Source organism: Papaver somniferum, chromosome 9 (genome assembly GCF_003573695.1).
Source record: "Papaver somniferum cultivar HN1 chromosome 9, ASM357369v1, whole genome shotgun sequence".
NCBI classification, from domain to species: Eukaryota; Viridiplantae; Streptophyta; class Magnoliopsida; order Ranunculales; family Papaveraceae; genus Papaver; species Papaver somniferum.
This window is the reverse complement of record NC_039366.1, coordinates 111,661,919-111,684,310: the sequence shown is the minus strand read 5'-3', so window position 1 is coordinate 111,684,310 and position 22,392 is coordinate 111,661,919. Positions and strand designations below refer to the sequence as shown.

Genomic DNA, 22,392 nt, shown 5'->3' with positions numbered 1-22,392 from the left:
CTTGTTTAAGTCTTACGATTCCGTTTTAATATTTTTTCATTCTCTGTTAAAGTAACCCCCCTCGATTGGACTGGAGAAGATTGAAATTTGTAGGGTTACCATCATCCATCATCATCGCCAATCAATCACTTTTTAAATTAACAACTGACTTAACTACTTAACTACTGGCAGCAGGATCTTTCAACTTCTAAAATTAAATATAAAGCACGTGTTTAAATGTATCTGCTGTTTGTTAACTTTTATATATATATATATAGTAGATGATATGAAAGTCAAAGAATCAACCATCAGCGTCGCACAACTCATATGCTTATCTGTGCGCCAGATCCTCATTTTCGTGACGCTTTTCTCACGGGGACACTCTACAGCTACCTCACTCATGACGCATCTCATTTCATTGGTGGTACCAGGTCAAGTGTTTTCCAGTTTTTCTCCCGAGGCAAGGGTTACTAAATTTTACGGAGAATTGCGTGATTGTCAACAGAAGCTGGTAAATTTCATGAAATTTGATAACCCCTTACCCTCGTAGTAAACTTATTTTTTTTAAGCCGCTAATCGTGTCGTTAGTTATGTGAATTTGGGAAGACACAAGAACACACAAGACAGATAGAAAGTCAGTAAAATTCTAAGCTAAATAATTGTTGCGGTGTTTTAAAACTAGGTTCGCAGAGAAGTAGTTTTTGGTCCAGTCATGGTGGAAATGGAAACTTTCAAATGGTATTGTGAGGTATGACGGACGACCACCTATATCATGTCTCCATCTCTAGCTTTTCATTGATATTCCATATTGGGCCAAGTCAAGAAAATGTAGATTTAGATGCGTGACATGTGATTCCCATCTCTCATGTAACATAATGAATAAGTTTGAGCATGCGGTTTAGCTCCATTTTCTCAAATTATGTTGAGAATCACATTCTTACAAGCTTATTCCCATGTGATTGAGGTGAATTTAGACCTTCATATCACATGGGTACATGAGGAGAGCGTATCGTCCGGTGGGCCGTCATTCCTGAATACATTTGGGTCTACAAAAACCTCTCTTCTTTTATTATTCCTCCTCACCAATCACTGTCTCGCATTTTAATTTTTATACATGCATCTGATTGCCTTCGTTCATGGTATTTAGGAAGGTGAGAAAAAAAATTCCTATGGTAGAAGTAGAAATAAAAATATAGAAGTGTAAAACCACAAAAATTAAACAGACATAAATCTAAGATAGAGTGCGTCGTAAGTTTTCTGGGTGAAACAGACTCGAAAGTTTCGATATTGTTTATATGAACAGGAATCAAAGAAATACTGTTCATTTTTTCATTGTGGATATTTCATCCAGAATATTTTTTATTAATTAACTGGAACAGACCAATATGTCCCTATCTTTTTCAATTACACGTATCTTTAACGGTTCGTAATACAACTACAAATCATATTCAAAAACTCAAAAAAAAAGTAAACATCGTTTTGGCGAACCTATACTCACTTCGTATTGCAAGCGAGAAAATCAAGTAAAGAGGCCACACAAAGATCACTTTGACAGTTAATTTGGATCCCATCTCCAACCGACCAAACGGCTGCACACTCTTGTTATTCCGTTAAGTTGTGATCACCATGAATCTGAATTACGATGGTACAAAATCAACTAACATAACTCAAAACAAACCAGCCTCTTGTATCGGGGGGCGACTCCCAGTTTGAGATTCAACTAAGGAACTGAAAATCAAAGAAATACAAAGGTCTGCATCTCAAAATCAATACTTGACATCGTCTTCTCTTTCTCTCGGACATTGAAAACAAGAACAATTTTGTAAATTTGTAGCAAGATCATCAACTGGTGCTTGATTTCCATGTTGGAAGAGCACAACAACACTTGCTACAGGAGTTTTTACTGAAGCAGCCACAGTCGCAATCACCGCAATAGCACCTGGGCCAGCAACAAGGTCCACTACATGATTTGCAACAGCCTGAGAAACAACTCTTCTTACCTTTTTGTGGACATAATGTACAGTTCTTTGGTTTCATCTAAAAAATCATAAGAAATTCACACAGAACGCAAACAAAAACAGTTTTAAGCAATTTTAAGAAAACCCACTACAAAAATCTTAAATTACGGCAGAATGAAACTAGTTTCATCCTACTTTAAACATGGGCGAAATCAAATTCAACCCAATCTAAAACAAGATGAAACTAGTTTCATCTTAGTTAAAAATAAGGCGAAACCAAATTCAACCCAATATAAAACAGGATGAAACCAATTTCATCCTAGTATAAAAATTGGATGAAACTAAAATTAGTCCATTCTAAAACAGGAAGATGTACAAAACATTCATCTAGTAGCAACAAAGGAAGAAACCAGGCTCATCCTGTGGAAACTCAAAATGAAACCAGTTTCATCCAGTAAAACTTAAGATGTACAACAAATTCAACTAGTAGCAACAGATGATGAAACCAGGCTCATCTTGTGGAAACACAAGACGAAACCAGTTTCATCCAGTAATAACACAAGATATATGAAACATTCATTCAAATGCATCAAAAAAATAAAAATAAATTAGGGCTTTATCAAAATTGGGTTTAGGAAACTTACTCATCTTGTGAAATTGACAGAAAACAAAACCCAATTTCTTTAATTAGCTTCAATCATTCTAAGAAATTAACCTCAATTTAATTACGGTATTTAAAAAAAAATATTTTGATATTGGTGGCGTTTTCGACGATGGTGTTGCTGGAGTTTGTAGTGGTCAGGATAATGAAGGAATACGGTGATGTTGTTGATGGTGGTGGTGGTGTCTTTTGATGGTGAGTTTGTTGTTTCTGGTGGTGGAGATGATATGTTGTTGGTTTTTATGGTGGTGGTGTTGATGATGTTGTTGGTGGTGTTTGTGATGATGGAGAACGAGATGCTGATGGTGGTGGAGATAATATTGATCCTGGTGGTGTTGGTTTTCTTCTGATGAAGACGGAGGAGGAAGAAATGTTGTTTGTGGTAGAAGAAGAAAGATAACGAAGAGATAGATCTAAATTGAAACGACGTGGGGTACAAATGTCTAAACTGAAACCACGTGACGTTTGTCCATCTCACCCAAACCAAATTGTTATACGTCCATTTCAACCGGAAAATACACTTTTTTGGTCAAATGACCCATTCACTATTTATTATTCCTCCTCACCAATCATTGTCTCGCATTTTAATTTTTATACATGCATCTGATTGCCTTCGTTCATGGTATTTAGGAAGGTGAAAAAAAAAATTCCTATGGTAAAAGTAGAAGTAAAAATATAGAAGTGTAAAACCACGAAAATTAAACAGACATAAATCTAAGATAGAGTGCGTCATGGGAATAAGATCTTGACGGAAAAGTTTATACCACAATCGTACTATCTCTGGGGATTCTTCATTTTTGTTTATTTGGTTTCTATTGTATCCTCATTCGGTTCAATGCAATTGTACCTCTGTCGTTTGCTTCGGAAAAGAGAAATTCATGAAAAGTTTATCTCTTTTTTGATCCCGAAAGATAATAGGGATATTTGATTTTGAGTCATAAAAAAATGATTAAAGTAGCGTTTAAGTCATCAAATTTTTTTAATTAAAAGTTGGGTTACATGATTATTATTGACGACCGTCTTGACTGTTATTAAAATAAATTTATTTTAAACAATTTATATGCAATTAATTTGAACCGTTAGATGAGATGGGTGGTGGTGGAGGTGGTTTGGAGTTTTTCTCCTCTCTGAGTATTTTTATCGAACAACAGAGGTGCGGGGATAAATATGTTATATGGTGATGTTTTGAAATCCCCTTTTTTATTCTTTTTATAGTTGACGTCTTCTTTCTGCAACTTCAAATTCACAAGAAACCTTTTTTCCTAATCCATCTTAAACTCTCAAACACACGTTAATCTTCATCACTATCAATCGATTATTACAATCAAATCACGGAGTATAGGGACTCGTTATTAATCTTTTTAGATAAATTTTCCATCAACGGTTAACAGGAGTGAGAACTAATTTCAATACATACCTATACTTTCAAGGGAAGAGACGCAAATATAGGTGAAGAGAAATGTCGATTACCTGTAACTGTTTCATTTGATGATGTGGCACATATGCCACATTTTTGTTTTTCAAACATTCTCCCGCTTGGCCCATATGACACACATTGGTCTCATAGCAGGTATTTTCCTTCATCTTATAAGTAAATGGTTTTGGAATATTCTTTATATGACCAGTGACAGTTCTCAATAAATTAGAACCTGTAAACGAAATTAATGTACTAACCATGGTAGTCAAAACTTTATTAGCAAGCAATTCCTTCCATGTATCACGATAACATCATTTTCATAAATAGGTTCGGCTTTATGATTAAGTACCAATTACTTATTCAGGTCCAACTGTTATCTCTAATGAGACGTTTCTAACTTTTCTAAAACTTTATGTATAGAGGGAGGATCCGTGGACACTCTTAGATGGACACTATCATACATGATTTGCGTCATTTTCTCCGCAAATTCCAAACGACAATGAATTTAAATCTAATATTTTGATGATACGTTCCTCTTATAAGACTCTACATTCCTAACAAAAATGAGTACAATTCGAGATACCAAACCTTACCATCTACCGATCTTGATTTCAACCGTTAACTTTTAACGGCTGATATTCAAAGGGGCGGATGGTGTTGTTATACGTTTCGAATTGTGCTCATTTTTGGTAGAAATGTAAATTCTTATAAGAGGAATATATCATCAAAATATTAGATTTAAATTCATTGTCGTTTGGGTTTTGAGGAAAAAATGACGCAAATCATGTATGATAATATCCACCTAAGAGTGTCCATGGATCCTTCCTCTTATGTATATAACTAATGAAAAATATAAAAATTAACAAAAAGTGTTTACATGTACGATACATAATACACATCAAAAGTTGACCAAACCCATAGCTTAACATGCTCCCTGTGTGACCGAAGGTACAATTCTTTTGTCAATGGATCAAGAAGCATCATTTCAGTGTTTATGTGCTTTATAGTCATGTGATTTAATTGGACACGCTCTCTGACAAAAATGTACTTTATATCGATATGTTTATTCTTACTCCAACTTTTCTTGTTGTTAGAATAGAAAGCTGCAGCTGAGTTATCACAATATAAAATTAATGGCTTAGAGATATAATCTATAATTCTTATCCCAGCGGTAAAACTCCGTAACCATACAACTTGTGAAGTAGCTTCTTAACATGCTACAAACTCTTCTTTCATAGTTGATGTTGCAATCATCATTTGTTTGTCACTTTTCCAAGCAATTGCTCCTCCAGCCAGAAGGAAAATATATGTTGAAGTTGACTTTTTAGTGTCAACATCACCGGCAAAATCTGAATCTGAATACCCAGTTACTTCGAAAGGGTCATCAAATCGTTTGTATGTGACTGTAAATTTTTGATTCCTTGTAAGTAACGTATGACTTTCTTTGCAGCGCGCCAATGCTCGAAACCTGGGTTACATTAAGCTCGAAACTGTGAAAGAAATGCAAGGTCTTGTACATACTTGTGCATACATTAAGCTTCTAACTGCTGATGAATATGGAATGGTTTCCATCATTTGTCGTTATAGATCATTCTTTAGACAATGATCTAAACTTAACGTATCTTCCTTTTATATATGTGCTATACTGATAGACGCATTTATGTGTCTAATTTATCTCAGTTGTGTATATTGTTAGTGCCCATTGTTGTACTTATTTTGGTTTTTAATCTCTTTGTAGGTGTTTTTGGATAAATAAGGCTTTGCGGCAAAAATTGGCTAAAAATGTGGCCCTTGGATTGCCGTTGATAGTGTACCGGAAATGCCCCAGAAGTGTACCGGAAATACCCCGGAGGAACCCTGAAAAAGTGCGGAAAACATCCCAGAAGAATTGCTAAAGGCACCCCATTTCAGGGCATGTACTAAAGGGAAACCGAAACGGGATAGGGGGAGGTCATCTTCAAAATTCAAAACAGAAATTGGCGGGAAAAAAAGGCAGCAGCGACAACAGTTTTTGAGCAAAGATTTGAGCGACTTAGGAGGAGATTCAATGGGCATATTTGGTACCTACGGACTCTAGAAGACATAACAGGCCTAATGCAATCATCTAGACCCATCCAATTGGGCTGGATAAGTCGGAATAATTGATCAAAGTCCCAACAGGATACGGCTTCTCTGTTTAGGGTTTGGGATTGGTCAGAGAGATTTATGGTATTTTCTTGCGTGGGATATACTTCAAATAAGTTGAGTCCATGTCCTAGAAGATATTTGAGACGAGAGAATATCTAAAAACAGGGTGGAACGCAACAAGAAGAGGATTATTCTTCAAACTGCCCGTAGAGAATAATGGAGATTTTCAACGAGTTTGATCGAGTTTCAAGGTGATTCAAAGCCTATAAATAGTTGTGTATAAGTCATAGAAGGGTTAGAAACCTTTAGGAGAGAGCTTAGAGTCCAGGAGAGCCGAGGAGAAGCGATTACAGAGAGTTACAGTGCTGCTGTTGCTGCTGTTCGAGGAGGAAGAAGAAGAGGAAGAACAGACCTGCTAAGGCAGTCGTTCTTCAACAGTCTTAAAAACAGAAACGAGTGTCGTTGTTTTACAGCAACAGAAAAGTATCGTTTAATTTTCAGCTCTTTCCCTTTTGTAACAGTGACACTGTAACACTATTACAGCGTTACAAACTTCAATTCTACATTATTTACATCATTAAAAACACCTATTAATCCATGGATACATCTTTTGAGTGTGTTTTTGGGATGAGGAGCTAAACCCATTAGCCAAGGCGACGGAGGAAGCCATTGTTCCACATTAATTGGTATAATTCTAAATTTACTATTTATTTGCAATATTATTATTTGATTATTTTCATGGAACTGAAATTGAAATATTAGTTTTTATTGAATAGTTATGAATTAATTTGATGAAGCATGCTGGGTTTAATAACTTTTGATGTTTTATACTTTTTGATTACAATTATTACTTCAAAAACATATTTGAGGCAAATATTAGAATTGATTTTAAAGATAGAATTGCATAAAAACTATTTAGAGTTTACTATTTATTTGGTCAATGGTTGAATCCTAGTCTTGGTAATTTTCTCTATAATTGAATTATTTTATTTATTTTCCTTTTTAAATTAAATCTAAAAAAAATTGTTTTCTTCACAAGTCTGAAAAGACCCAGTTTTACCACTACAACTACAATAATCATTTGAAAATACATCAAATTTTTGGCGCCGCCGACGAGGATTTGTGTTTAGGTAGCATTTTTTTTAGATTTATTTTTTATTATTATTTTTATTTGTTCCTCTTTACGTTTCTTTGGGTGTGTCTTTGATTTGCAGGTTTGAAGTTGGATACTAAGGACTTGGAACAAAGCTTAAAGAAAAGAGAAGAAAAAGAAGACAATTTTTAGGATTTAATTTTTTTTTTTTTTTTGTATATAGCTTTTATTTATTTTTTTTAGAATTTGTAAATAGGCTTTATTTTTCATAATTTTTGGACTTTTTATTTGGACTTTATTCTGGACTTTTGGACATTTTTTAATTTTTTTAATAAAAAAAATTAAATATAAACTGTTTGCAGGGAAGGACGACGATTACAATATCGTCTCGGCCCCTCGAGTTCGTACATGACATAGGAGTCGTGGCCCGAGTCGACTACAACGGTTCATCCCCCGTCTGGTACGGGAGGTAAGTCCATCGAAACACTCGCGAATCTCCTGTAAGCGAGTTACTGTATTCCTTAAGGTGATTCATTGATTGAGGACGAATTTGGACTGTTTTTAATTTCCTAGTAAAGGGCAAGGCCTGGCCAAATCAAGATAAGGACTCGGATTTCATCACCGTTTCCTTCTTGCCCGCCTTAGGAAAACGAAACCTAACGCGAACCCAAGCTTAAAACTTGACTAGAACGAGACCGATAGGGTATCGCGCTTAATAGGAAACTCGTTCGAAAAATATTGGTTGCTCTTTAAGCACACTTCAAAGTTCATGATGGTTTCTGTGAGTTGAATGCGTGACTGCGCCGCCTTGTGATAGCGGTGAGGCCTTGGGTATCAAAGCTCCACTGAGCTTCCCTCGCCTCAATTCAACTTACTTTGACTCGGATTGATTCCAGAGGGGTGTGCTCAAATTGTAACGAATTCCTTTTCGAAGGAATAGAAGCTGGTCTAGAAACAATCTAAGTGGAGCCATCATGCTTGTTGTTTGCTAGATTTTATAGGTTTGATTTGGTCGAGTCAGCCTTGTTTGTGATTGTGTAGAATTCCCTTGCAATTAAGAATGTCGAACTGGTATGATAGAAGCCAATATAATGAGTATCGATCTGAATTTGAATATGGACATCATCATTTTTATGACCATGGTGGGAATAGTAGTTGGGAACACCAACCTTTTCAAGGTTATGGTTCATACCATGGTGAGCCCAATTACTATCCACACGCGAATTGGTCTTACGAGCAAGAAAATCAGGAACACTGTAGTACTGGTTACTCATTTTTGGAAACTAGTCCTGATTATGATATTTCTGAACCTGTTCCATATCTAGAAGAGACCCAACAACGGATTGAAAGGACGTATAAACGTTTAGTTGCAATGAATAGTTCAAAAGAAGAGTGTACACGATATTCTGAGATGATAAACGAGAGTGGTGAACGTATAAGTGTTATGCTCAGTGAAATTCAGGCACGTCTAGAGGCAGAAAATGAACAGTTGGCCAATGCTGCTCGAAATAATCTAAATTTCCAAAGTAGGGTTTCTAATTCTACCTTTGATATCAATAGTGAATATTTGCCTAATTTAGAGGACGAGGCTAGAATAAAAGACACTACTTATTTAGATAAGGTTCAATCATCTTCGTACTATGATGATGAGGATAGCAGTAATGAAGAATCTGAAATATGTAGGCATAGTGATCAGGAGTCTAGTAATCCAATTGAGTTGTATAGTGATTATATTATTTCTAGTTCAAATCCAAATAATTTTTATGATTATTCACCTATTCAAAAGTACGAGGATTTGATTAGGGATACCCCCGTTTTAGACGATGAAGTTTTTCCTTTTGATTACGAAGCCGATAGTGGTTTAGAGGAACGGGTTCATTTCGAAAATACTGTTTTAGAGTCTAGCGACTTAGAAACAATAGTCTTGGAAGAAGAAGATAGACCCGTAGAGATGAGTAAAGATGCACTACCTGATAATAACTTAGAAGAATCTCTTGAATATTTTAAGGACTCTGAAGATACGGAAATTCAAGAAATAATTAGAGGTCTATCTAGAGACACTGAAAACTCTAAGTTTGGGGGTGATTATCACTTCCCTAGTGCCTTACCTTTAACTCTCATAAAGTCTCCACACTTAGAACTTGATATCTGTGCCTCGAACATTTTACAAGATTACCTTCATACTCGTTTTCCCGAGCCTAATGATGTCCAGGAAGAAGTTCAGTCGTTAGAAACCCATCCTCTGGTTGATGTGGTTTGCCCAGGCTATGATCCCCAGATTGACTTTGTTTTCCCACCAAATAGTTTTTTTCCAACTGTGGGAACGTTTATATTCCAAATGTGTCGAATATTAAGTTGTGAGACTAAACCTAAATGCTTTAGGATATTAGAATCGACACATTTTCTTAAGAATGACCATTACTCTCACTGTGGTCAATTATGTAAGTCAAACCTGATTGACTTAGAGGATCCTCAATTATTTAGGTTATTATTATGTGCTTCTAAGTTCTTATTTGAGTATTTACAGACTCTAGGACCTAATAATTCGGATCTCAATTTTGAGGAGTTGCAGCCTAAAGAAATATATTTAGACCCTTTTATAGAACCTGAACCTGAACCAAAATTAGATATAGATATCTTAATCAGGAAACTAGGTAAGGGGTTGCTAGTCTTGTTCATTTTCTTGGTTTATTGCAGTTTCCTTTGGTCATCTCTATTTGGTTTTGAAGACCCACAGTTATTTCGACTGTTACTATATGATTCGAGTTGACTAATCCTTGCTTAGTCTGGATGAAGACTTTAAACTTAGCACTTCTTGGGAGGTAACCCAATATTCATGCGACACGGTAATATCTTTCCTTATCTCTTTTGCTTCAAATGGTAACAGTTTCTCCTTGTTCATGCTTTTAATTTCATCTTTAGAACATTGAGGACAATGTTAGATTTAAGTTTGGGGGTATGGGAGAAACTTTTTAGTTGCAGTATGAATAAATAAACTCCAGAACCTAGAAATTTATGCCTATTGAGGATTGCACTAACTAATCTAAGTGGATGGAAGCATTTTGGTTGTAGGAGTTGAGGAACCAATCTGATTAGATGAAAACATCTAAAGAGTCTATTCATAAAAGCACAGAGCTCAGTTGTTAGGAATAACATGATAGTTTCACCATATCTCGTTGAGTCCTTTTCACTTCTTTTTTGATGTTGTTTTCTTTTTAAATATGTTTCTAAGTGATTTGGTGGGGCTCACGATTCAAGTTGTTACCAATGCTAGGGTGAATTAGAGTGACTGAGATACCATGAAAAAAAAAGAGAAAGAAAAAAAAAAGAAATAAAGTCATGAAAAAAAAAGAGAAAAGAAAGAGAAATTGAGACCAGAACATTAGACCAAACGGAATAAAACTTAATAAAGTCGACCACTGGAACCCTTGTATATGCCAGCTGTGTTGACCTAGAGTTAGGATTATCGACCACTGGTTCCCTTGTATATGCTAGTGAGTTGATATTAGTCAGACTAGTATCTCAGTCATTTAGGTTAGGTTCATCTTGGCATAGGCCTTCAGACAGATATGGGAAACACCGTTCGCTTAGTAAACATCAAAGCCATCTATGTTTTTCTATATCCATCTTCTTGATCTATCCATGTGATTAGTTTTGACTCCGAATATGATGTCCATAGTGCAACTATCTGAGTAGAGCTCTGTCACTTTATATAAATTTTAGTATGCTTGAGTGCAAACTCGTGTACATCAATTGGAATTTCGCATCAGGTTACTTCTTCTTGTAGTCAATAAGTATGCCAACCAAGGAGATTGTTTAGTGCCTTCCAAGGTTCGTTGTAGATAGCTAGGATCTGGAGTATTAAGGTTTTGTGGGTATATCTCTTATAAGCCATCCCGAGACTATAACTCGGCCACTAGGGCCACCTAGGGGTTTAAAGGCTTATTGCATACGCTAAATGCAATCGACGATGCCTGCGACAGTGAGTTAGGATTTTATTTTGTAGTTTTGATTTGCTCGGGACTAGCAAATAATAAGTTTGGGGGTATCTGATACACGCATTTATGTGTCTAATTTATCTCAAATGTGTATATTGTTAGTGCCCATTGTTGTACTTATTTTGGTTTTTAATCTCTTTGTAGGTGTTTTTGGATAAATAAGGCTTTGCGGCAAAATTGGCTAAAAATGTGGCCCTTGGATTGTCGTTGATAGTGTACCGGAAATGCCCCAGAAGTGTACCGGAAATACCCCGGAGGAACCCTGAAAAAGTGCGGAAAACATCCCAGAAGAATTGCTAAAGGCACCCCATTTCAGGGCATGTACTAAAGGGACACCGGAACTGGATAGGGGGAGGTCATCTTCAAAATTCAAAACAGAAATTGGCGGGAAAAAAAGGCAGCAGAGACAACAGTTTTTGAGCAGAGATTTGAGCGACTTAGGAGGAGATTCAATGGGCATATTTGGTACCTACGGACTCTAGAAGACATAACAGGCCTAATGCAATCATCTAGACCCATCCAATTGGGCTGGATAAGTCGGAATAATTGATCAAAGTCCCAACAGGATACGGCTTCTCTGTTTAGGGTTTGGGATTGGTCAGAGAGATTTATGGTATTTTCTTGCGTTACTTCAAATAAGTTGAGTCCATGTCCTAGAAGATATTTGAGACGAGAGAATATCTAAAAACAGGGTGGAACGCAACAAGAAGAGGATTATTCTTCAAACTGCCCGTAGAGAATATTGGAGATTTTCAACGAGTTTGATCGAGTTTCAAGGTGATTCAAAGCCTATAAATAGTTGTGTATAAGTCATAGAAGGGTTAGAAACCTTTAGGAGAGAGCTTAGAGTCCAGGAGAGCCGAGGAGAAGCGATTACAGAGAGTTACAGTGCTGCTGTTGCTGCTGTTCGAGGAGGAAGAAGAAGAGGAAGAACAGACCTGCTAAGGCAGTCGTTCTTCAACAATCTTAAAACCAGAAACGAGTGTCGTTGTTTTACAGCAACAGAAAAGTATCGTTTAATTTTCAGCTCTTTCCCTTTTGTAACAGTGACACTGTAACACTATTACAGCGTTACAAACTTCAATTCTACATTATTTACATCAATAAAAACACCTATTAATCCATGGATACATCTTTTGAGTGTGTTTTTGGGATGAGGAGCTAAACCCATTAGCCAAGGCGACGGAGGAAGCCATTGTTCCACATTAATTGGTATAATTCTAAATTTAGTATTTATTTGCAATATTATTATTTGATTATTTTCATGGAACTGAAATTGAAATATTAGTTTTTATTGAATAGTTATGAATTAATTTGATGAAGCATGCTGGGTTTAATAACTTTTGATGTTTTATACTTTTTGATTACAATTATTACTTCAAAAACATATTTGAGGTAAATATTAGAATTGATTTTATAGATAGAATTGCATAAAAACTATTTAGAGTTTACTATTTATTTGGTCAATGGTGGAATCCTAGTCTTGGTAATTTTCTCTATAATTGAATTATTTTATTTATTTTCCTTTTTAAATTAAATCTAAAAAAAATTGTTTTCTTCACAAGTCTGAAAAGACCCAGTTTTACCACTACAACTACAATAACCATTTGAAAATACATCATATACTAGGTGCACAATTATGCATCTGGAACCGTTCCAAAACTTTGTTTATATATGCCTTTTGGGACAGTCCTAATGTCCCTTGGGACACATCTTTAAGAATCTCTGTGCCAATGACATAGGAGGATTCACTCATATCCTTCATTTCACAGTTTTGCAAAAGAAACTGTTTAACTTCATGTAACATTCCCAGATCGTTACTAGCTAAAATATCATCTACATATAGGATAAGAAAGATTATTTTGCTCCCACTAACCTTGAGGTATATACATTGATCCACAATATTTCCTACGAAACCAAATGAAAATATCATTTAATGAAATTTTATATATCATTGGCAGGATGCTTGTTTAACCCATATATAGATTTTTTTAATTTGCAAACTAGATGATCACCGTGACTTGAATAGAAACCTTGAGGTTGCACCATGTACACTTCTTCATATAGACTTTCATTGGGAAATGCAGTTTTCACATCAATTTGGTATCACTCTAAGTCGAAATGATCTCCTAATGTCATGATTATTCGAAATGAGTTTTTCTTTGAAACTGGAGAAAAAGTCTCATGGTAATCGATACCCTCCCTTTGAGTAAATCCCTAATTAGATACAAGTATATCCTTATATATTTCGACATTACCTTTGGAGTCTCTTTTGGTCTTAAAGATTCATTTACAACCAACAGGTTTAACTCATATGGGTAATTCTACAAGGTCCCAAACTTAATTACTGGCTATCGAATGCATCTCGTCTTTCAGGGCTTCGAGCCAAATGTTGGATTTGGTACCATTAATAGCTTGTGAAATCGTCATTGGATCATCTTCCTCTCCGATATCTTAGTCACATTATTGAAGATATACTTCATAGTCCGAAGAGATTGCAAATTTTATTATTCTAGAGGGTTTTCTTAATATGTAGGGACCCGTTTTTAATCTCCTTCAATAATTCTTCCATCAACAATTAACAGGCATGAGAACTAATTACAAAAGACATTTACTTTCACGGGAAGAGACGCAAACATAGGTGAAGAGAAATATCGGTTACTCGTAACTGTTTCGTATGATGAATATCAAGGAATATGTGATCCAACTCTATACTTTGCAAAAACAATTAGAACGTAATTGTGATAGAAAAAATTTATAGCATGAGACAACAACCTAATTTATCCAAACTATTTCGAGCATAGTTTTTGTCCTGAACCGCAAAACCATTTACTAGGAAAAATTATCCAGCATATATGTTTGATTGTGCTTTCAAAGTTAATCGTGTAGTAGGTTAGTGTCTGTAGCGGCTTAATACAGTGTGGTGTTCAATTTGGACTAGGTCCCGGAGTTTTTCTGCATTTGCGGTTTCCTCGTTAACAAAATTTCTGGTGTCTGTGTTATTTCTTTTTTGCATTATATTTGTTTATATAATTGAAATATCACAGGTTGTGCGTAGTTCAATCAATTGGTAAATCCAACCTTTGGTTGTTGATTGAAGTTGATTGACACTTGAACAATGGTCTTTGGTACCGTTCAAGTTATTTCTCATATTGATCCGGCTCACATATTTCTACATGTTCGATTGCAGATTGATTTGAGAAATTGAGATATAACTCTTGGATACTTTTTCGTGATTAAGTCTGATTGTTTAGTTGATTCTTTTAGAATAGTATTGGATTTTTCCATACATATTGCGAATGAAATATTGGGTGTGGTTGTTAGACCCCCGCTTTTTCAGAAAAAAAAAAAGCAAATCAAAGAATCAAAATCAAACAAAATTAGCAGTTAAATACAGATCAACAAAAATTATATATCGTCAATTTCAATCAAGAATTTACAACAAAATCAAAATCAAGATATAAAACAAACGATAGTAATACCTGTTTCAGAGATGAATGATAAATCTCGAGATCAATTGATTTTTGACTAAAACATTAAGTAAACACTAAATTCAAACTCCATAAATCTATGCAAACCAAATGATGAACAAACAAACCAGAATTAGTATCTATCTTCGATCCCTAACAAATCAAAATGTAAGCGAACTGAGAGAGAAAATCGATCTTACCTTCGATTTTGTATCTTCAACTGAAGATTTACAGTACAATGGAGACTAAACCTAGTTTTGATTTATTTTTATTTTTTTTGTTTTCTCTGATCTTCTATGTGTCAATTGATCTTGTACGTAAATCTCTGTGATCTATTAACAACAATTTTTCAATCTGATTTTTAATATTTTCTTTCGAATATTTCAATTGTCTGACGATTTTGAGAGGTTTTTGAGGGGACAGAGAGAGAATGAACATATAAAAGAATGAAGTAAAACTTGTGAGATTAATGTCTCTCGGTAATGGATATGTGATTTTATAAAAGGGTATTTTAATAATCTAATAATTCGGATTTTGGGCTTCTAGAAGCTTGGGGATATATATTAAGTTGGAAAGGGTATTTTTGAATGGGCATCAAGTTTTAGGCTTCACATAAAAGAGCTTCGGTTTTTTCTTTTTTATTTTCTTTGGGTATGTATGTTTTTTCACATAGGTTTTCCGCTAATCATGGCGCAAAATCAATCAAAGCCACCTGATCATGAGTATCAAGCCAATCAAAGCCACCTGATCATGGCCGAAAACTAATGGAAACCCTAACTTGGCCGAGATTAGGAAACCAGTTGAGGTTGATGTTAATAGCGTTGATTCTAGCCAGAATAAGGAAGGAGGAAGATTTTTTGCTTCTCTATTTAAGAAGCGCACCCATGTTTTCTCAGAGATTGATGTTGAAGCCTTATAAAATCCGCCAGTACGGGATACAATAGGTAACATGGTTGTTACACTATAACCTTGTTTGCCGTCTTGATTTCAAGAAGATCACGTTTGATGATTCCAAGAAGGAGTTACTTAATCAACGGAATCTTGATGGTTCATTTCAGTTTATTCGATGGATTAAAGGTTATTTTATCATCAAGTTACAAAGTGATGCTGAAAAGAAACGCGTTAACTATGAAGGTCCGTGGAAAGCTAAATGCCAACGATTGAAGGTACGGGAATGGACTCATATGTTTGATCCAGAGAAGGAGAAAATTATTAGAGTTATGGTATGGTATAGATTTCCTTTTGGCAAACCGGTTGTTGTGGATGCAAGAACCCTAAGGCATGAATAATGATATTTTGCTAGTGTTTTGATGGATATAGATTTCGATGAACCAATACAATATGAGTTCATCATTGAACCTGGAGGTGAAGAAGGTTTTTGCCAGGGTGTTGCTATTCTTAATAAGCCTGAGTTTTGTAGTCATTGTAAATCTATTGGCCATGCGAAGAATGAACGCAAATATAAAGAGTATGATGATTTGAAAGAGGCTGCTGATGCTGAGACTGATCCATTTAAACAACAAGTTATCTTTGATCAAATGCCGGAATTGAAGCGGCGTAAGAAACTAGCTTCAAGAAAACAACTTGAACAACCTTAACCTCCACAAGACACCGCCGCTCAGTCACCTGTGGATGCTGTTGATAAAGTAAAAGGTATTAATTTTGCTAGCACTCACACTTAGTTTAAGAAGAAGAAGAAGAAGAAGAAGAAGAAGAAAGTTGTGGAGGACCAAATTAAGAGCACCACAACTGAGTTACACATATAATGATGGTTTTTGCCCACCAACTAAAAGAGCAAGAAGAGCGTCTCCAGTTTCTCTGAGTCAAGATGGCATTGTGACATCTAATAGATTCGAAACTGGAGATAAGGAGGCAGTTGAGGAGGAGAAGGATTGTGAGGAGCTTGTTGTTGATAAGCCACCAAATCTTGAGCAATCAATTAATCCGAGAGCTGAGGTTTTGGAGAATGAAGATGAGAAACTGGAATGGGGAATTGAGGCTGATCAAGCTGTAAGAGAGAAGAAAGAACTAACAGAAAAGAAGAAGCGCAATGCTTTGGCTAATAAATTGGCTATATCTTCCAAGCCAACCACAGATGATAGTGATCAAGGTTTAAAGACTAGAATAGGTCGAAGTAGAGTTAAAATCTCTCAATCAAAAGGTTCGGCAAGCCTTACAAAAGGAAGGTTTAATGGGTTTTTTTACTGGAATGCTCAAGGATTTGCTAAGGATGGTGCAAGGGCCAAGTTAAATTATCTCTACACTTTGCATAAATCGGGTATTACTTGTATTGCTGGATCGATGTTTTTTTGTACTCCACGTTTTGTATGGAGTTTGAAGTTGGATGATTTTAGTGAAGATGTTATTACTAATGAAGCTGATGGTGCTAAAGGTAACATATGGGTGCTTAGGAAAAATAGTTTGGCTTGTCCAGGTATTCTTTCTTGCTCAAAACATGATATTACTTTGGATTTTAGTTGTGACTTTATTACGGTTGCATGCTTCTTTTAATCATGTCACTAGAAAACAATTACGGAATCAATTTGGATTGAGTTTTATATTTATCCCTTGGATTTTCACTAATGACTTTAACTGTATCCTGCGTTTGGATGAGAAGAGAGGTGTATGGTTCCAAAAGAGGTTTATGTTGGGTGAATGATAATGGTTTAGTTGAAGCTGATGTTATTGATAAGAAGTATACTTGGTCTAATTATCAGAGTGACCATAATAGAATTGTTTCAAAACTTGATAGAGCCATTGTGAAGATGCTTGGATATGGAAGTATGAAAACTGGAGATGTAAAGCTTTGCCAAAAATTGTGTCTGACCATTCTCTTCTTTTTGGTTTTGCTTTTGATAATCCAAGGCCAATTAGAGCTCTTTTTAGAATTCATAAGATGTGGATCTCTCATCCGGGTTTCATGGATTTGGTTAAAGAGATTTGGCAACTCCGTCTTGATGGTGCTCCTCCTTTTGTGAGACTTTGAATTTATGGAATAAAACTGTTTTTGGTGATGTTCAATTTAGGTTAAAACGAGCTGAACTTAAGTTTGAAACAAATAATGATCTTCTTGATTATGATATGTATGATAAGCTATAGTTCATTAGGGTGATGGATGCTAAGTAGATTGTTGATGACGTGAGAACTGAATTAGTGGTAATACTTAAGATGAAATCTAGAGTTAATTGGATGGAAGATGGGACCAGAACACTAGGTTTTCCCACAATAGCATTCGTATGAGAAGGATCCAACATACAATCTCAGAGCTTAAGATTTCCGCTGACTTTACTTTGTTTTTGTAGGATGATTAAACGACCACTTTGTCAATTATTACAAAGACAAGTTTACTGGTGGAGATACTTATACTGATCCTAAACTTTTGACATAGAGCATGAGAGCATTACTGATGAGAAAAGTGTTCTTATGGATGTTGTGCCAACAATAGGGGAGATTATGGGGTTGTTTTTAATTTGGGAGCTGATAGTGCACCTGGTCCGGATGGCTTCTCTGGTATTTTCTATAGGCAGTGTTTGGATATTGTCAAGGATGATTTAGTTAAAGACATACAAACTGTTGGGAGATGAGAAAAATTCCTAATGGCATTAACTCAAGTTATATTGTTCTCGTTCCAGAGAACAATGCATCTGATGCTATTAAGGATTATAGGCCTATTGAATTGAGCAATTTTTTTTTCTTTTCAAAATCACTACAAAGATATTGGCCACACGACTTGGTATGGTGCTCAACAAGTTGATTTCTAAAAAGCAAGTTGCTTTCATGAGGGGAGAAATATACATGAAAATATTGCTTTGGCATCTGAATTGATTAATAAAATTGGTGTGAGTAAGAAACATGATAATGTTGGCCTAAAACTGGATATTGCTCAAGCATTTGATACTCTTAGTTGGGAGTTTGTTGTTGAGGTTTTTAAGAGGTATGGATTCTCTGAGAACTGGTGCAGTTGGATTCTCAATATTTTACACTCTGCTAGAATTTCTAATGGAAGTCCTGAAGGTTATTTTAGCATATCTAGAGGTTTGCCACAAGGTAATCCTCTGCCACTTTTGATTTTTGTGCTTATTAAAGATATTTTGAGCCATAATCTCTAACAACTTTTTCCCAGGAAAGTATGCATGTTATGGTAAGTAAAATATGTGTTGTGCCTACACATTTTCTTTTTGCTGATGATATTTTGATCTTTTACAAAGGTAACTGGCACAGTTTGCACAACTTGAATGAGATGCTTGGTATGTAGCAAAAGGCCTCTGGTTAATATGTAAATCGTACCAAGATTAAATTTTATTATGGAGGTGGCTCTTGTTCGTGTGACATAATTATTTCTAATTTTTTGGGGATGGAAAAAAATGTTTTTCCTGACAAATATTTAGGCATTCATTTCAAGCCTGGCATTGTTAGGCACATTCATGTCAGACAAGTGGTGGAGAAGATTATGTACAAGTTGGCCGATTGGAAGGGTGAGATTTTATCTTTTCAAGCTAGACTGGTTTTAATTCGTTCTGTGATTTGAAGTTATGTTATACACTCTATGGTTGTTTACAATAGGAGGATGATTGAACAAGTTGAAAGGGACATTAGAAATTTCCTATGGTATGGTGATGCTGGAAAGCTAGGTATTTTACTGTGGCATGTGATAGCTTATGTTGTCTAAGAAGAGAAGATAATTTAAATATTAAGAGGTTGTTCATGGTGAAAAAGGATATGCTGATGAAGTTTTGGGTGAGTATTAGAGACTCCGAAAAAGTTTGAGCTAGATTTTTGAAGGCCAAGTATTTTAAAATCAATGACAACGACTAAAAATTGATGTCCACGATTTTCCTTGGAGTTTGATGGGTGTATCACTTTGTTGAGAGACATACACGCTGTATTATTGGTGATGGCACTAATACTTCCCTATTTTTTGATAATTGGTGTGGAGATTTCGCAATTTCCGAAAGGCTTAGGATTACTTCTCTTGGTAGGAATAATCTTAAGTGTAAAGTGATTGACTTGATTGTTGATGGCCAATGGGTTATTCCCATTAGGACTAGAAATTTGATGGCCATATGTGGTATTGATATTAACTCTCTTCCTCTCATTTCTAGTGGTGATCAGGATTATAATATATGGTACTTGGATATTAAAGGTGTGTTCTCTGTTAAATCGGCCAATGATGCAATCAGAACCCCTTATGAAGAACAACCGGCCGCAAAGCTTTTATCAAGACATGTTGTGCATCCTATTTTGGACGTGCAATACTGGAAGATTTGGAGGAAGGAATGTTGTGGTACAGATGATCAAATGATTAAGAAGATGAAGAAGGAGATGCCTACTCGGTGTTGTATTTGTAAAAAAAGATAGTGAGTCTCTTAACCACATTGTTTGGCATTGTAGATTTGTTAGGAGAATTTGGGCATGGGCTGCTGGGATTATTGATCTCCAACCAAATGAAGATATTGTGGCCTCTTATAAGGACGCAATTTTCAAGAGCATGATGATTAAAGATTTGTGTCTTGTTGCAAATATTGCAATTATCACAGAATTATGGAAACTACGCAACAAAATTTTCTTTGAAGATGCGACTATTAGCTGGTTGGGTTTCAAAGGTAGGGTTTATCAGGTAATTTGTGATAACTCTATTTGAATGAAAGGTTTTACGTTTAACACTATGGAGGATCTATGAATTATTTTAAAGTTCAACATAGATATTGTAAGAATTTCACACCTGTTGAGATCAGACGATCTCCTCCAGAACAGGGTGAAATGAATGATCTGTTGTGATGGTGCTGGACTTAGTAATCCAGACCAAGCTGATGCAGGTGTAAGTTTCAGAGATGCTAGCTCAAATTTTCTTGGCGCTTTATGTGTTGGCCTAGACTGGCGAACAATTTTTATGCTGAAGTTAATGCAATTATTTACGGTTTGCTGATTGCTAAAAGATGGAATGTGAAGAAGATTTTTAAGATCGGATTCAATGAGCTGTATTCAAGCTTTTCAACAAGGAAACTTGTCGTGGGAGACGACTCAGAAGTGGAAGATGTCCTGTGCTTTTTATAGCAATATATACGCTATGTTCATAGAAAGGCTAAATTTGCGGCTGATGCCTCGGCTAAGCAAGCATGTTTGTTGGCTGGGGATATTTATGAATTTTATGATGGCAGGCTATAGTTTATTCCGGCTGTGGAATGGCTTGGAAAAGTTTATTACCACTTCAAATAGGTTGTGTTAGTCTAGATGGGCACTTTGCCTAGCTAGTTTGACTTTGGCATGGACTAAAGCCCCGTTTGGGATTGTTTTTTTTTAACCAAAAGCACTTTGTAACAAACTTTTACCAAAAATTGTCTTTGGTAAATTCTTTTTAAAGTGGTTTTGGAGAGAAGCACTTTCATTTTAGGCCTGCTTTTAAAAACTACTCAGCACTAGCTTTTAAAAGATGAAAATGTAGAAGTTGTGGACCCACATAATTTGATTTAATTGGTTCTCTATTTTAGGGGTTGTTTGGTAACCATTATAATAATGGATTATCAGCCATAATCTATTATATATGTCATAATGGGTTATGTATGTGTTTGGTAATCATTATAATAATTAATTAATTTAATCATAATTGAAAAAATCTGTTATTTTCATAAACAGAAAAAAAGTTGTTTTTAAAATTTATTATAATCAATTATTATTTTTTTTATAAAATTGAGTTGGATTTTTTCTTCTTATTTTCTCTAAACTATCAAGAGGGACCTAAAAAACAATAGGGAACTTAGAAAAGAACTCCTAGATTATTGTTTTTTCCTCTCATTTTTGAGTGCATTTTCAAAGATAATCAATCATTTTAGAAAGGTGTTTTTGAAAACTTATCATAAAATTGATTATACTAAAATCATTTATTTATTTATGATTATCTATAATCATAAATTTTAACAAACAAGGCCTTAACCTTGTTATTTTATTATAAAGACAACTTTTACCCTTGAATATTGTATACTTATCATTATATTTCTAACTTCCATTTTATTTCTCTATTTTTTATGTTAAAATAATTACAATATAATAATATTGTCTAATGATAATAGAGACTCGTGCACAAAGAAGTTGCCCTGGGGTTTTTGTCTGATGATAATAGAGACTCGCCCTGCTGATATTCTTGTTCATAATTGGGAATGGCCAAGATGTGTGTATGGATGTTACAGACGTCTCGCCCTTCATATGTGAAGGAATTCGTGCTTTTATCCGGGCCAAGCTATTTCGAATGTTATTTTGCGCAAACAAAATAAATACTTGGATCAGTGCATTTTGCATGGTTATGGTTTGGATGTTCTAGCCTTTTCCATGTTGGGAGAACCTGGTGATGATACTTTGTGTTTTTTTAGGAGATTGAGGAATTGTCTAGTTAGTAATGATGTTAGTAGTGGTGTAGGTAAATTTCTTTTTTATAGATTAGGTGTCATATTCAAAAGGGTGTTGGTGCTCAACTTGTTGCATGCTAGGCTACCAACCATAGTTCTATACGAGTCTATTGAAGATTAATTTATCTACGTTTTTAAAATAATAAATAATAATTACAATATAATAATATTTTTCTAAGCAAACATAATTATAATTTTTTTATTAAATAATAAAAATAATAATAAAACAATAAAATAAATATTACTAATTTTATTAAATATATAATACTATAAGGCTTTTTATAAACAA

The 22,392-nt window shown here is 35.1% G+C and overlaps 1 long non-coding RNA gene across 1 annotated transcript; it reads right to left on the bottom strand.

Moving 5' to 3' along the window:
• Positions 1 to 1,303: 1,303 nt before the first annotated feature.
• LOC113307769 lies at positions 1,304 to 2,998 on the bottom strand. The gene is made up of 2 exons (XR_003339314.1): positions 2,582 to 2,998; positions 1,304 to 2,016 (listed from the first exon to the last, which is right to left on the bottom strand). It is a non-coding gene; the product is annotated as an uncharacterized LOC113307769 (long non-coding RNA).
• Positions 2,999 to 22,392: the final 19,394 nt, after the last annotated feature.